The sequence below is a fragment of the Tachyglossus aculeatus genome, chromosome 3, assembly GCF_015852505.1.
Source record: "Tachyglossus aculeatus isolate mTacAcu1 chromosome 3, mTacAcu1.pri, whole genome shotgun sequence".
In the NCBI taxonomy this organism is placed as follows: Eukaryota; Metazoa; Chordata; class Mammalia; order Monotremata; family Tachyglossidae; genus Tachyglossus; species Tachyglossus aculeatus.
Genome location: NC_052068.1, coordinates 58198797 through 58215735, shown reverse-complemented (window position 1 = coordinate 58215735; position 16939 = coordinate 58198797). Strand labels below are relative to the sequence as shown.

At 46.9% G+C, this 16939-nt stretch overlaps 1 protein-coding gene and 1 non-coding gene across 3 annotated transcripts in view; one reads left to right on the top strand and one right to left on the bottom strand.

Annotated features, from left to right (window-relative positions):
- Positions 1–432: 432 nt before the first annotated feature.
- On the bottom strand, positions 433–570 carry LOC119926334. Its single transcript, XR_005450220.1, has one exon. It is a non-coding gene; the product is annotated as a small nucleolar RNA SNORA7 (small nucleolar RNA).
- A 2786-nt stretch (positions 571–3356) lies between these two features.
- Positions 3357–16939, top strand: part of DAB2 (DAB adaptor protein 2) — an 86586-nt gene continuing 73003 nt past the window's right edge. Inside the window, exon 1 of one of the 2 annotated variants that reach the window (XM_038743681.1) lies at positions 3357–3440. The gene's annotated coding sequence lies outside the window, so the exon portion shown is untranslated. Of the gene's footprint in view, positions 3441–5325; positions 5469–16939 lie in introns of those variants that run through there. The other variant, XM_038743680.1, reaches the window with a different exon arrangement.

The following is a 16939-nucleotide window of genomic DNA, read 5'->3' as shown; positions in this document are numbered from 1 at the left end:
CAAGGTCATCAGGTTGTCCCAAGTGGGGCTCACAGTCTCAATCCCCATTTTACAGATGAGGTAACTAACTGAGGCATAGAGAAGTGAGGTGACTTGCCCAGAGGCACATAGCTGTCAAAGTGGCAGAGCTGGGATTAGAACCTACGACCTCTGACTCCCAAGCCTGTGCTCTTTTCAATAAGCCATGCTGCTTCTCTATACTATGCATCTGGTCTTATGCTGTCGAGTCATCTCTTATCCATAGTGACACCATGGACAAATCTCTCCCAGAATGCCCCACCTCCATCTGCAATTGTTCTGGTGGTGGGTCCTTAGAGTTTTCTTGGTAAAAGTAAGGAAGTGGTTTACCATTGCCTCCTTCCGCTCAGTGAACTTGAGTCTCTGCCCTCGACTCTCTCCCGTGCCGCTGCTGCCCAGCACAGGGAAGTTTTGACTTGTAGTAGATTGCCTTCCACTCGTTACCCACTGGCCAAGCTAGGAATGGAATGGGTAGGCCTCTGCTTGACCCTCCCTCCCGTAGCCAAGACTGGTAGAGGACTGGAAACTCTCCAGGCGTGACCCTGAGAGGGGAAGATACTATACGTATATATGGCTACCCTTGGTATTCAAAGAAGAGGCTACTGATAGTAAAAGGAAAATATAGGACCACAGTTGTTACTGCATTGTACATATACACACAAAGCCTGTCCTGGATGTACTGTCAGGTTGGTTGCTTGCTTTGCCCAACATTGATTTCACTTTTGCCTCCTTGTCTCATAATCCTTATGCCCTTTCCACTTGAAAAAAACCCCACTCCTTTCTTGATGGTGGTACCCCACATCAGTCTATCTCTGGCAATTGTCCCCTGTTTTCATCCGGAATGCTGCACTTCCTGAGACTTGTTTTACTGTATCTTTGAAATGTTTCCTCTGTCCTCCTTACTTTCCACTTTCCAGTTTCAGCTCCCTAAACAGCAGCTGTGTGGGTATCCTGCAGTCTTCATTTCCCTTCATGTCTCCCACCCAGGATAGTTGTGTCGAATGAACCTCAATGCTAGGGGACTGACTCTATTCCAGAACTTTGTTGTTTGTGATCCAGTTTTGCTATCTGATGTTAAGTGTAGTTCATACATAATGCTGATGGAACTACTAGAGAAGTTGACTTTATTGCCTGTTTAGTTTAGTACAGTGCTCTGCACAGAGTCAGTACTCAATAAATATGATTGATTGATCGACATACTGGCCTTCTTGATTTCATTTTGGACTTCTGTGTCTATCTCAACCAATCGATCATATTTAGTGAGAGCTTACTCTGTGCAGGGTGCTGTACAAAGCACTTGGGAGGGGAAAATACACCAGAGTTGGTGGGCACGTTCTCTGCCTATAATGAGCTCATGGTCTAGAGGGGAGACATACAGTAATATAAATAAATATAGATATACACATAAGTGCTGTGGGGCGGAGGGAGGGGTGAATAGAAGGAGTAAATCAGGGTGACAGAAGGAAGTGGGAAAAGAGGAAATGAGGGCTTAGTCAGGGAATACCTCTTGGAGGAGATGAGCTTTCAATAAGGCTTTTAAGTAGGGGAGAGTAATTGTCTGTCAGATATGAGGAGGGAAGATGTTCTATGCCAGAGACAAGAGGTGGGTGAAAGGTCATTGGTGAGATAGATGAGGTGGAGGTACAGTGATTAGGTTGGCATTAGAGGAGTGAAGTGTGCAGGCTGGGCTGTGTGCCTGTGGGCAAGTCACTTGACTTTCCTGTGCCTCAGTTACCTCTTCTGTAAAATGAGCCGCATGTGGGACAGGGTATCTTTCCCAGCACTTAGGTACAGTGACTGGCACAAAGTGAGCACTTAACAAATATTATTTAAAAAAAAAGGAGAGCAGTGAGTTTAGGTAGGAACAGGCAAGGCGATTGAGTGATTCAAAGCCAATAATAATAATAATAATAATAATAATGGCATTTGCTAAGCACTTACTATGTGCAAAGCACTGTTCTAAGCACTGGGGAGGATACAAGGTGATCAGGTTGTCCCAGGTGGGGCTCACAGTCTGAATCCCCATTTTACAGATGAGGGAACTGAGGCCCAGAGAAGTGACTTGCCCAGAGTCACGCAACTGACAAGTGGCAGAGCCGGAATTTGAACACATGGTATTAGTAAGGAGAACAAATACCAATACCAATACTAATACTAATACCAATAGTAAGGAGTTTCTGTTTGATGCAACAGTGTATGGGCAACCACTGGAGGTTTTTGAGGAGTGGGGAGACGTGGACTGTACATTTTTGTAAAAAGGTGGTCTGGGCAGCCGAGTGAAGCACAGATTGGAGTGGGGAGAGACAAGAAGCAAGGAGGCTGATACGGTATTCAAGGTGGGATAGGATAAATGCTTGGATTAACATGGTAGCAGTTTGAATGGAGAAGAAAGTGTGGATTTTTGTGATGTGAAGATTGAACCGACAGGAATTGGTGATAGATTGAATCTACCGATGCATCACTGTAAATTCCTTGTGGGCAGAGAATGTGTTTCGTAGTTTGCAAAGGATTAGCACAGTGGATTGCACCTAATGGGAGCTCAATAACTATTACTATTACTGTATGGTGTAATGCCTGGGTAGCAGAATTCTATGAAAACATTAGTAAAAACCATGGTATTTGTCAAGCATTATACTAAGGGCTGGGGTAGATACAATACAATCATATCTGACATAGTCCCTGTCTCATATGGGGCTCATAGTCTGAGACAACTATTTAATCCCCATTTTAGAGATGTGGAAACTGAGGCACAGAGGAGTTACGTGCCAAGATCCCAGAGCAGGCTGAGGATGGAACTAAGATTAAAACCCAGGTCCATTGACTCCCAGACTCCTGATCTTCCCACTAGACACAGTGCATCGCAGCCAGTGGGTACTCAGTAGGTATTATGATGATGATAACAACTACTACTATTACTTCTGCTAATACTGGACAATGCGGTGTCTGGTTAAGGGAATTCTTAAAAGCATTGAAAAATGAAGCAAAGCAAGTCAGGAGGGCACCAGACTGCCTGCTCTGGTTCAGTTAGTGGTTGCCGTTGGTCTACTTAATTACTGGGTAGCAATTTTTGGAGTTGAGAAAATAATCGGCAAGAGAATTAATATCCTGCTTTTCATGTAGAAGAATGCCATAGCATAGTCTCAATTCTGGAAATGCACTGTGTGTGGGTGTGTGTGTATGTGTGTGCACTGAGGGGGTGAGGGAAAGAGTCTTTACACCATTTCTTTTTCACTGTTGCGGCCACCTCTGGGGTGAGATGCTCCTTCTTTCACTGAGGGAGGACTTTAGACTTTAGAGTCGCACGAGGAGGGAGGGAAGGACCTGGCTCCCACCACAACCGACCACGCTGAGCGGCCCGAGTCCAGCCCTGGTTCAGCCTGGAGGCCCCTTATGTGCCCAACAGGGAAGCTGCAAAGCGAATGGTGAGCTGAAACAAGCCAACCTCTCAGCCCTTCCTCTGTGTCCGGGTCCCTAAGGGGCTGGGGCTGGGACTGGGATTCGCGCGCTGGGACTGGGAACTGTGGTTGGGGTGGAGATTGGGGCTGGGGCTGGATTGAGCTGGGACTAGGGCTGGGGATGGGCTGGAAATGGGGCTAGCAAGGCTGGGGGGACTGGAGGTGGGGCTGGGCCTGAGACTGGCTCTAGAGCTGGGATTGGGATTAGGGCTGGGGCTGGGATTTGGGGCTGGGACTGGGGGTGGACTGGAGTTGGGACTGGCACTGGACTGAGCCTGATGCTGGGGTTGAGGCTAATGAGCCCATTGTTGGGTAGGGACCATCTCTATATGTTGCCAACTTGTACTTCCCAAGCGCTCAGTACAGTGCTCTGCACGCAGTAAGCGCTCAATAAATACGACAATGAATGGAGAAGCAGCGTGGGAAGGATCACGGTTTGGGAGTCAGAGGTCATGTGTTCTAATCCCGGCTCTGCCATTTGTCAGCTGTGCGATTTTGGGCAAGTCACTTAACTTCTCTGGGCTTCAGTTCCCTCATCTGTAAAATGGGGATTAAAACTGTGAGTCCCATGTGGGACAATCTGATTGCCTTGAATCCCCCCCAGCGCTTAGAACGGTGCTTGGCACATAGTAAGCGCTTAATGAACACCATTATTATTATTATTATTATTGTGAATGGGGGTGGAGATGGGGCTGAGCCTGGGGGTGGGCTGGAGCTGAGATGGGGCAGGGGCTAGATTGTGAGCCCCTTGTTGCGTAGGGGCCATCTCTATATGTTGCCAACTTTTACTTCCCAAGTGCTTAGTACAGTGCTCTGCACACAGTAAGCACTTAATAAATACGCTTGATTGAATGAATGAATGAATGAATACGATTGAATGAATGAATAGAGAAGCAGTGTGGGTCAGTGGAAAGATCACGGGCTTGGGAGTCAGAGGTCATGGGTTCTAATCCCGGCTCTGCCATTTGTCAGCTGTGTGGCTTTGGGCAAGTGACTTAACTCCTCCGTGCCTCAATTCCCTCATCTGTAAAATGGGGATTAAGACTGTGAGTCCCATGTGGGACAATCTGATTACCTTGTATCCCCCCCGTGCTTAGAACGGTGCTTGGCACCTAGTAAGCACTTAATAACACCATTATTTATTATTATTATTATCTTATTTTGTTAGTATGTTTGTTTTTGTTCTGTCTCCCCCTTTTAGACTGTGAGCCCACTGTTGGCTAGGGACTGTCTCTATATGTTGCCAACTTGTACTTCCCAAGCGCTTAGTACAGTGCTCTGCACACAGTAAGAGCTCAATAAATACGATTGATTGATTATTATTGTGAATGGGGGTGGGCTAGAGCTGAGCTGGGGCTGAGGTTGGGCTAGGGCTCGGTCATGTGTTCGAATCCCGACTCTGCCACTTATCAGCTGTGTGGCCTTGGGCAAGTCACTAAACTTCTCTGCGCCTCAGTTCCCTCACCTGTAAAATGGGGATTAAGACTGTGAGCCCCACGTGGGACAACCTGATCACCTTGTACCCCCCACAGTGCTTGGCACATAGTAAGCACTTCACAAAGCCCATCATCATTATTATTATTAGGGCCGGGAGTGGCTATCCTCTCCAGGACGTTTCCCTGCCGTTGTTGGGGGGTGGGGGATGGTGGGGGCGCCCCTTGGGCAGCAAACAGTTAAGTTTGGGCGATTGGGCAGACCCAGGGGGCCGGCCGGAGGGGAGGGGAGAGGAAAGGAGGGGAGGGGCGGGGGTGCGGGGCCAGGGGGAGTGGAATAGCCCGGCCCGGTCCGGCCCGGAAACATCCCGGCGCATTCCTGGGCGGCCGCCGCGCTCAGCTGCTCGCCCCTGGCCCGTTGGCTGGCCCGGCCCCTGATTGGAAGCGGCCCCTGTGGTCGGGCCCCGCCGACAGGCCTAAGGGCTATTTAACCGGCGCCCCCGGGGGGGGGGCCGCTCGCCTGCAGGACACAGCCCGGGGCCAGCCCCAAAGCCCCCCGACCGTGAGTACCCCGGGAAGCTGCTGCGGGGGGGGACGTTGGGGGGCAGGCTTATTTGTTCTTGGGGGGACTTTGGGGGGGGGGGGGGCCTGCTTTGGGGAGCTTAGAGGGGCAGGCTGGGCTGCTCCTGGGAGGATTTGGGGGGACTTTGGGGGGAGGGGATCTGCTTTGGGGGGGCTTGGGGGGACGTTGGGGGGCTTGGGGGGCAGGCTTGTCTGCTCTTGGGATTTGGGGGGACGTTGAGGGGCTTGGGGGGCAGGCTTGTCTGTTCTTGGGAGGATTTTGGGGGACGTTGGGGGGCAGGGGGATCTGCTTTTGGGGAGCTTGGGGGCAGGCTTGTCTGTTCTTGGGAGGATTTGGGGGGATGTTGGGGGCTTCGGGGGCAGGCTTATTTGTTCTTAAGGGGACTTTGGGGGCTAGGGGGATCTGCTTTGGGGGGGCTTGGGGGGCAGGCTTGTCTACTCTTGGGAGGATTTGGGGGGACTTTGGGGGGAAGGGGATCTGCTTTGGGGGGCTTGGGGGGCAGGCTTGTCTGCTCTTGAGAGGATTTTGGGGGACGTTGGGGGGCTTGGGGGCAGGCTTGTCTGCTCTTGGGAGGATTTGGGGGGGACGTTGGGGGGCTTCGGGGCCAGGCTTATTCTTGGGGGGACTTTGGGGGGTAGGGGGATCTGCTTTGGAGGAACTTGGGGGGCAGGCTTCTCTGTTCTTGGAAGGATTTTGGGGGAACTTTGGGGGGCAGGGGAATCTGCTTCTAGTGGGCTTGGGGGGCAGGCTTGTCTGCTCTTGAGAGGATTTTGAGGGGACGGGGGCAGGCGGATCTGCTCTTGGGGGGATCTGGGGAACACTTACCTGCTGTTGGGGGGATCTGGGGGGCAGACTTTTCTGCTCTTGGGAGGATCTTAGGGGGACATGGGGGGCAGGCGGATCTGTTCTTGGGGGGCAGAATTATCTACTTTTGGGAGGATCTTGAAGGGACGTAGGAGGGTAGGCGGATTTGCTCTTGGGGGGACGGGTTGGGGAGCAGGAAGATCTGCTCTTGGGGAGATCTGGGGGGGGGCTCTTGGGGGCACAGGCGGATCTATTCTTGGGAGCCCCTTGGGGGTAGGCAGATCTACTCTTGGGGGGATCTGAGGATGGGCGGGCCTTTCTGCCTTTGAGGGGAATCTAGTGGGGGGGGGGGCAGGCGGATCTGTTTTGGAGGGGCAGGGATATTTAATAGGGGAGAGGGTGTAGTCGTGCGGTGTATAGAATAATAATGATGGTATTTAAGTGCTTACCATGTGCCAAGCGCTGGGCAAATAGACTGGGGCGTGAGTTGAAGGAGCGGAGTATCTGGGGAGGCGAAAGCGGGGTACCTGCCTTGGGGTACACAGATGAGGAGCTAAGGGAGGGGATCCCGGCGGAAGGAGGGGAGCTGTCTTCCCTCTTGCCCCGCAAGATAGGCTGGGGGTTCGGGAAAAACTGAGCCAGGGAGCAAAAGTCTCTCTAGCCCTCTCCATGTCCCCGGAAGATGCCGGGACTTCAGAGCTCTCCATCCCCCCACATTTACCAGGGCGCATTTCTAAGACTAAGCCCCCCTTCTCCTTTGCTCCTCCCCTCCCCCTGCTCTTCTCCCCCCCCCCCCCGCCCCACAGCACTTGTGTGTATGTGTGTACATATTCTATTTATTAATGTGTTATATCTATAATTCTATTCATATTGATGCCTGTTTACTTGTTTTGATGCCTGTCTCCCCCCCTTCTAGACTGTGAGCCATTGTGGGCAGGGATTGTCTCTGTTGCTGAATTGAACTTTCCAAGCGTTTAGTACAGTACTTTGCACTCAGTAAGCGCTCAATGGATACGATTGAAAGAATGAATTTCCCGGGGTGCGCTCAGGGCGCAGGCGGAGACCCTCCGACTTGGCGTCTCCAGCCCCGAGGGGTTAGGGGGTGACCGGGACCAGACCCCAGGGACCCTCTCCCGGGCTTAACGACCCCACCGGAGGGAGAGGGGACTCAGGGGGTTATAAGGCGCGGCGGTTCCCGGGGGACACCAACCCCTTGCTCCCTGTCCCCAGCTCACTTTCCACCTCTGAACGCAATCCAAGCTGGATTTCTGCAGCTGGACATCACTGTCCTCCAGTCTGCTGCAAGGCCATCCCCAGTTGCAGTTTACAAGCCCAGAAATCTGAAACCGGATTCCCTCCTCCTCCTCCAATCAGAGCCTGGAGGAGGCAAGAGGGAGCAATGTTTTTGGGGGGCTACTCACAAAGCCAAGTTAAACTTTGGGGTACCAGAAGCTGCCCACGCCCTCTAGAGAGGTGGGAAAGCAACCCAAATTACCCCAAAGGGAGTTAAAGATCTGTGGTGGAAGACCGAATTTCTTTTGGACTGCTTCGAGGCAGTCAGGCTGTGTCCGTATAACTTGCTTTCTTTTCAGGTCTCTTCTCCTACTCCACAGGCTTCCCACCTCCCCCTCACAATTAATGCCCCAGAGCTCCTTCTGCTTGACTAAATGTTGTTAAATCAAATAGCCAGTTGCAAAAACACAACATGAAACCCGTCCAGGAAAGTATTAAGCCCCCTTGAGGCTTCCTAGACAGGACTAGCGTTCCTCAGCTGAAGCCATGCAGTGATTGCACTAAGCTTTTTTTGCAATTTAGCATGATTATTTCTTCAACACACTGGTTTTAGCCTGATCTAACCCAAGTGGGTTTAATCCCCCTGTAATGAGGTTTGATGGCCTTTGGAACCTGGTAGTTTTGGCTTAGACCTGCTGCTGTACCGTCTATGTTCTGGGACATGGAAGAAAATAAACAGGACTGCATTCTTAATTAACAGAATACATAAAGTAAATAGACCTATAAACAATGGTAAATGGTTTTCCAAAGAGGCAGGATAAAAGGATTATTGTATAGCCCCGGTAGCCTATTTGTGAATGTGTCTGTTCCAGGCATATCCCCCTTTGGTTTTAAGAAAACACAAGCTGCTTTCAATCTGCGTGGTGGCTAGTTTTCCCCCTTTCTCTGAGAAAGGTGGGCAATCTGTTTAAAGTCTAGCACCTCCTGGCAGTGAAATGAGCGTTTTGGGAAAGCCGTTTGATCCAGGTTGTGTGAACCGGTTTCGAACGATGCTCCTGGATTAGTAGTAGCTAATGTTGCAGATGGCAGTCACTTCCCTATCAAATCTGGGGGCTAGGGGAGTGGATCTGAACTTCTTTTAAGATGAGTCAGGAGCAAGAGTTCACTTGATTGTGCCTCATGGATCTAATTAAACTATTGTGAAAGCATTTAGTGCAATTTAACACACTATCATGACCTCACATGGCTACTAATTCAACAGTATCATTCCAACTCTGCATTAGAGTGACTTTCTGGTGCTCTATTCTTTGTATGTTTGGTGTTTGCTGCTTGTTCATATTGGAAGGATCATAGCAACATCTTTACTCACGTTCTTGTTTCATGATTGGAATGCCCTCCCTCTGCCCATCCGCCAAGCTAGCTCTCTTCCTCCCCTCTATGCCCTACTGAGAGCTCACTTCCTCCAGGAGGCCTTCCCAGACTGAGCCCCTTCCTTCCTCTCCCCCTCGTTCCCCTCTCCATCCCCCCATCTTACCTCCTTCCCTTCCCCACAGGACCTGTATATATGTTTGTACATATTTATTACTCTATTTTACTTGTACATATCTATTCTATTTATTTTGTTAGTGTGTTTGGTTTTGTTCTCTGTCTCCCCCTTTTAGACTGTGAGCCCACTGTTGGGTAGGGACTGTCTCTATATGTTGCCAACTTGTACTTCCCAAGCGCTTAGTACAGTGCTCTGCACACAGTAAGCACTCAATAAATATGATTGATGATTGGCCAACTGACAATAACGTGGCCATCTATTTGGACAGTGAGAGCCAGGGGAATTACAGCAGTAATGAATTTCCAACAGTACACTTTAGGTAAGGTAGAGCTATAATAGTGCAGTAATACAACAACACTTGAGAATCAAGCCGACCTGTTACAAACTCTGCTGTACAAGTTTTGTAGCCGAAGCTTTTCTATTTACCAAATGAATCATCCCTGGCTACTCTTCTCAATGTCCTAGCTAAAACTTTGAAACACTTAACCATCTGAAGGGGAAGGAAGCACGAATACTTGGCATCTTGAGCACCCTTGAGTGATTATAATCAACAATTTATATTTATTGAACACTAACAGTGTGCAGAGCCCTGTACTGAACCTTTGGGAGTGTAAAATCTAACAGGTGGTGGACACTTTCCCTGCTCATAACAAGCGCCTCTAAAAACTTCAAAACAAAGGCCCAGCAGCTGATGGTGCTTGACAGCTAATTAACTCCAAAGTTCTGTTTGCACTTCTTATTAGAGAGCACAATGGTTCTTCCTTCCTAACCAGAATGGCAATATGAGACACCTGAGGAACAGGATGGGTTGTCTTCTATTCTCCTGACTGGCAAAAACCCTATCTTTCCTCAAGTGTACGGTAATCTTTCCAGGGTCAGCAGGGAGGAGTTTAGTGTGGTGATGGATTATTAGGGGGAAACATCATGGAGCTGTAGCTCAGCCACTTTTAAGTGGCTGTAATTTATCTGTAATTGTATTTGTACTGATGTCTCTTTATTGATTTCTGTCTCCTCTCCCCCTCCCCCACCCAAGATTGTGAGCTAATTGTTGGCAGGGATTGTTACTGTTTATTGTATTGTACTTCCCCAAGTGCTCAGTACAGTGCACTTAATATGATTGAATGAATGAAACCTAACTGGTCCTCTGCTTTACTGGTAGTTGCCATCTAGGAAGTAAGCTTCAGTGGTGGCCAGAAGCAGGGATACGTGCAGTGTTTATTTTGGTAATGTGCCACCTATCATCCCTAAATCAGGGTTAAAAACAGACTTCTAACCGGAAAGTACACCCTCAGTTGGGTGAACTGGAATTCCTCACCCCTCCTTCAGGGAAAGACCACTTGTGTAGGGCTACTTATGGAGCATTTCCATCCTAGCTTGTGAGGGCAGTCTTTGAGGAGAGCCATGTTTTAACTAGCAACCCTGGAGGTTATTAGTGCAGAGTCCTGGCTTTCACCCTTCTATCTTTAAGCTAGTCTCTTACCTATGTGATTTTTCTTAAGGGTTTCTCTACAGCCCATTGAACCCATCATCAGAGTAGGATAAAACCATCTGTGCAGTCTGTTGCCCTCCTTATAGGTTAACAAAGCTTTTACTATCGCCTATTTGACAGACTTTCAAGGTAACCCCTAAGGAGATGAAGCTATAGAAAAGAGTTCTATATCTCGTAGAAAAGTAGGTCAAAGGACAAGGGAGGCATTAAATTGAGTCCTCAGGTCATGAAGCTATCTCTTTATAATGGAGATATCACAGCAAGATGTCACAAGAGACTTGATCATCTGTGCTAGTATTTAAAGGTGCCATCTCAGGGCATGTGACTAAAACTTATCTCTTCATACAATAAGTAGTTTGTCTAGCAGGTTCACTAGGTTATAAATTCCATGTGGGCAGGTAATCTGTTTTGTTCTGGTGCACTTTCCTAATCAGTACAGTACTTGGCACTCAGCTTAAGTAACTCTGAGTGCTAATAAGTCAAGGCCAATAAATGGCGTATTTTCAGGAGGAAGTCCTCTTGAGCAGGTAGAGGGGAATTCAGGGAGAAAGCCCACATCTACATAAGTGATAAGTGAGATTGTCTATTGAGATCAAGTTTTTTGAGGTAGAGGGGGTGGAGCAGTAATAACTAGTCTTTTAACTCACACTCAGTTTATTGGGGTAGGGGCTGAAAGGGGAGAGGAATACAAATCCTAGGTGTCTAAGGGTCTTTTTGGCCTCTATTTCCTAATGAACACTTGGGTACAACATAAAAAGCAATTTCCTCTAGTGTTGATAAGCCAAGAAGGCCCTAGTTCTAATTCATATCTCCCCCTGCCCCCTTCTAGGTGAGTCTAAGGTAAGTTCTTTCATATAGGTATTTTTATGGGAGAAACATTTGACAGTCAAATGGACTAGGATGTGTAGTGGCACTCCTTTTTAATACATATGAACAAGGGATGATTCAATTCCTTAGCAATCTCCTTGATCACAGACATTTTTTCTCCTATTCCAGAAGAGAATATTGATGTGTGCAATAGGAGCAAGATTTTGAAGGGAAGATATGTAATGTTTCCTCTTGGCTGTCGGATAAACCTTAACCAGAAGATCAAGATCAGATTTCTGACTGAGCAGGGCATGTAAAATTTTGCATTTGCTTTAAGAACAAGAACACCAGTCCCCTCTTGCAGGATTATGGCTTCTTGGCCTAATTGGATTTGGGATCTTGGCAATAAAATGCTGTGAATTGTTGCAGTATGCTACAGCCATACAAGGTACAGGGAAAACAGGGGTGGTAAATAGTCTTAAGTGGGGGAGGAAGAAAAAAGTACAGGTGATTTCCAGATATTGTGCAATTTACCATTCATTCAATCATTTACTGAGCACTTATTGTGTGCAGAGCATTTACTAAGCACTTGGAAAGTACAATGCAGCAATAGAAAAAGAAAATCCCTGCCCACAATGGGCTCACAGTTGTTTTTTTTAGGGGGAAAGGCAGTTGGCAAGTCTACCCAACAACCTCCCTTCCCTCTGCTCTCTTAGAATGACTTCACAAATGTGTGGAGCTCTATAGAGCACCTTGCATAGAGTTCTTACTACATTCATTCAATTGTATTTATTCAGTGTTTACTCTGTGCAGAGCACTGTACTAAGCACTTGGAAAGTACTACATGCCAGGCATTGTGCTAAGTTCTGGGTAGATACAAAGTAATCATATCAGACAGAGTCCCTGACCCACATGGGGTTCACAGACAAAGTAGGAGGGTGAAAAGGTATTAGATCCCTATTTTACAGAAGAGGAAACTGAGAGCACAGAACAGTGAAATGAGTGGGCATACAGCAGAGCCAGGAGTAGAACCCATATCCTCTAATTCTCAGGCCCATGCTCTGTCCACTAGGTCACCCATCTCTATAAAAGGACACCTCATCTCTAGGCTTGGCCATGCTAGCAGGAATACTTTACCTTCAGATGATTAGGACAGTAACCTGAATTTTCACTTTTCTATCCCATTGGCTCTAAATTTTTTCTTGCTGGAGCTGGACTAGACCAGATGAGAGGTTTGGATGCTGCTGTTGGGTTAAGCTCACTTGGACCTATTGAGTAGAATGCAATTTGAGGGTAGAGATTGTGTCTACCCATTATATTGTACTTTCCCTAGTTCTTAGTAAAGTGCTTTGAGCAAAGTAAGTGCTCAAACACCATGGGTTCAAAAGTGCTCATGGAACTGCTAGTAGAAGCCAGGTATACAGAAGAGAGGGGAAGAAACAGAACTTGACTAGGAGATCAGGCTTTTATAATAATAATAATAATAATAATAATGACATTTATTAAGTGCTTACTATGTGCAAAGCACTGTTCTAAGCACTGGAGAGGTTACAAGGTGATCAGGTTGTCCCACAGGGAGCTCAGTCTTAATCCCCATTTTACAGATGAGGTAACTGAGGCACAGAGAAGTTAAGTGACTTGCCCAAAGTCACACAGCTGACAATTGGCAGAGCCGGGATTTGAACCCTTAACCTCTGACTCCAAAGCCTGTGCTCTTTCCACTGAGCCACACTGCTTAAGTCTCTAACTGCTTGGATTTCAAGGTTTCATTTCAGGGAATATGACTCTTATTTTAACCGAGCAGTGTTCTAAGTTATCTGTCTGGGCAATACAGTCTATTCAAGTCTTTTCCCCTTTCCTTGGCCATTTTGGCGCCTTTGAATTTTTCGTCATTTTCAGTGTGGCGGAGTGGCTAGAAACAGGCTGGGAGGCAGGAGGTCATGGGTTCTAATCCTGGCTCTGCCACTTGTCTGCTGTGACCTTGGGCAAGTCACTTTACTTCTCTGTGCCTCAATTACCTCATCTCTAAAATGGGGATTGAGACTGTGAATCCCATGTGGGACTATATCCTACCCGATTTGCTTGTATCTACCCCAGCGCTTAGTACAGGGACTGGCCTGTAGTCAATGCTTAACAAAACTATATTATTATTATTATTCAGTTGTGGCTTAGTTGCAGTAACCCCATTAATTATTGGGATTCATCCATTTGTCTTCCTTCTGCTTTCCCATTCCATTGACCCACTTAAGCACATCTCTCATCTTGTGAGTTCCCCAAATATTCCAGTGCCGGTGAACCTTACCTCTTCGTGCAGGGTTGCAAACTCACTTCTTGACCAACACTTCTGTCCAGTGGTAGGCCCTAATGACTCCAGTGTAGACTCCATTCCTAGGATTCTCTAAAGGGCGCAGTCATCTGACTCGACTGAGATTTGCTACCCAGCCCACAGACCTGGACCAAGTAGATCATCTTTCTGGCCCCCTTCCTGAGTTCCTCCCTTGGGCAAAGGGATATCCAACTTCTCCTTGGGTTGAGTAGCTTGATTCTGCCTTGTAGACCACTTGGTGGATGCAAAAATGGCCCAGTGAGAGACATCTAAAGGAATTAGAGGAATATTCAGTTTGGAGAAGAGAAAGCTAACAGCTGACTAGTACTCAGGGTTCTGTTCTATTGAAAGCCAAAACTCAGTTTCCCAAGACTGAGTTGGGCAAAAAACCAAGGGCAAGAGGACTTTTGGAATTGAGTTGCTTGACTGTTGCCATTAGGGTTGGAGTGTCTGCTGTGTGCAGAGCACTGCAAGAGGCATTTGGAAACATTCATTCGATCAGATTAAGTGCTTACTGAGTGCAGAGGTCTGTACTGTTTAGACAGTAAAACTCAGTAATAGAGACAACCCCTGCCCACACTGGGCTTAGAGGGTAGCAGACACAATCCCAGCTTATTCTCTGGACTGCAAACTCCCTGTGGGCATGGAATGTCTGTTCTATTGTTGTATTGTACTCTCCCAAGTGTTTAGTACAGTGTTTTGCGCACACTAAGTGATCAATAGGTATGACTGACTTTGAGACCCTACAACCTGTCAGAGGACCTGAATTCTAATTCTGGCTCTGCCACTTGTCAGCTGTGTGACCTTGGACAAATCACTTCTGTGCCTGTTTCCTCACCTGCAAAATGGGGATTAAATCCTACTTCCTCCTACTGTGAACCCCATGTAGGACAGGGACTGTGTCTAAACTGATAACCTTTTATCTATCCCAGCACTTACAACAGTGATTGGTTCATAATAAGCACTTAATGAATACCATAATAATCTGGGAGGTGCACAGGGGGATGGACTCCTGAGGAAGGCTATGGAAATTTTAACCTTAGATTTTTTTTTTCAGAAAGTCTAGGTCCCATCTGTATATCATAGCTATAATTCTGTTTGTTCTGATGATTTTGACACCTGTCTATATTTTGTTTTGCTGTCTGTCTCCCTCTCCCATACTGTGAGCCCGTTGTTGTGTAGGGACTGTCCCTATATGTTGCCGACTTGTACTTCCCAAGTGCTTATTACAGTGCTGTGCACACAGTAAGCGTTCAATATGATTGAATGAATGAATCTGACCTGGAGGCTAGACCTTCCAGCTCTGAGGCTCATAACTATCCACTTCATTCAGTAAATCATATTTATTGAGCACTTACTGTGTGCAGAGCACTGTACTAAGCACTTGGGAGAGTACAATATAATGAAAAAACACATGTTCACTGCCCACAAGAAGAGCCACATAGCAAACTGTCAGGGCACTCTGTTTTGGGTCTGCTGGTCTCCCTATGGGGACAAACATATCAATCCTAGAAGCATGTAAAAACAGAGTTCACAGTCCCATAAGGCCTGGCACATTACATAATCTTATAGTACCTTTAAATTCCCATTTTCAGCAGATGAATTGGATGCCTTCTAAGTAAACCCAGCCTCCTCAGCTACAGGCTTATCCACTGCTCTTTAAGAGTCAAGCAAAAGCTTTCCCAAAACAAGCTTTGGCTTTCCTGATCACAAGCTAAGAAAACAGGTGGCAGATCTAATCCTGCTCAAGATTTTAAACTTATATTCTCCCTCCAACTCCATCCTTTTGCCACTATTGTAAATCGTCTTAGTACTGTTTCCTGAAATCTCTGCTCATACGAACCCTCACTCACATCCTTGTCCTCCTTCAGAAATAAAATCCTCACTGTAAAGGCTGGCAAGGATAGAGGCAATAGCATAGATCCAAGGCATGGGGTATAACTGTTTGATCTGATTCAATGACTTGCTTCCCCACCAATCAATTTATGGTATTTGAGTATTTACTGTGTGCAGAACACTGTACTAAGCACTCCAGAGAGTACAATATTCATTCATTCAATTGTATTTATTGAGTGCTTAGTGTGCAGAGCACTGTACTAAGCACTTGGGAAGTACAAGTTCACATCATATAGACGGTCCCTACCCAACAACAGGCTCACAGTCTAGAAGGGGGAGACAGACAACAAAACATGTGGACAGGTGTCAAGTCATCAGAATAAATAGAAGTAAAGCTAGATGCACGTCATTAACAAAATAGAATAGTAAATATGTACAAGTAAAATAGAGTAATAAATCCGTGCAAACATATATACAGGTGCTGTGTGGAGGGGAAGGAGGTAGGGTGAGGGGGATGGGGAGAGTGGAGTGGGTGATCCCTACCCACAAGGAGCTTACAGACTAGATGGGGAAATCAGACACTGAAATCAATTATATGTAGGTAAGTGCTGTGGAGGTAGCATGGAAATCAAAGTGCTTGAGGGAATCAAGGAGCACTTGATTCCCTTGAGAATCACCACCACATCCCCCCAGCAAGGAGTTCTGCACCTGGGGACTCAGTAGTCCCTGGGAGCTTCTGCCTTCTCATCTTGAGAAACACAGATCGTGGGTTGAAAAGCAATTGCTTTGGGGATAAGTAGAGCTGTCTCACTTCTGGTTTTGTGGCTGAAATTATTGTAAACGATGATAGGCTCAACCCCAAGACCCAGGGAATCCTCATCATTAGTAAAAAGAAACAAGATCCTGCAAGCACTTTTTTTTTTTCCCTTCTGGTTGATCCTAACCAGTTAAGATTGTTCACATAAAACTGAATTGGGAAACAGACAATTTACAGTAAAACTAAACAGCAGCTGAATTTTTTTTAACTCACTTTGGGCTGTGAGATTAGAACAGATACATCAAATTGCATTTTCAATGCTTGACCATTTAAAATGAAAATTTTATTTCTAAATGTTTCGCTTAAGGGCCATGTTAACGAGGTGATTATTTTGATAATACTAGGGGTGAGTTAACAGGTTAACTAGTCTCTCCCTGGTCACTTATGGAAAATTCATCTCTGCTGTCATGATCCCAGTGCAGAACCAACAATTCAGCTATTAGCAGAAGCAGTGCTAGAAGCCACTTGGCTTAATGGAAAAAGTACGGGGTTGGGAGTCAAAGGTCATGGGTTCTAATCCCTACTTTGCCACTTGTCAGCTGTGTCACTTAACTTCTCTGTGGCCCAATTACCTCCTCTGTAAAATAGGGAG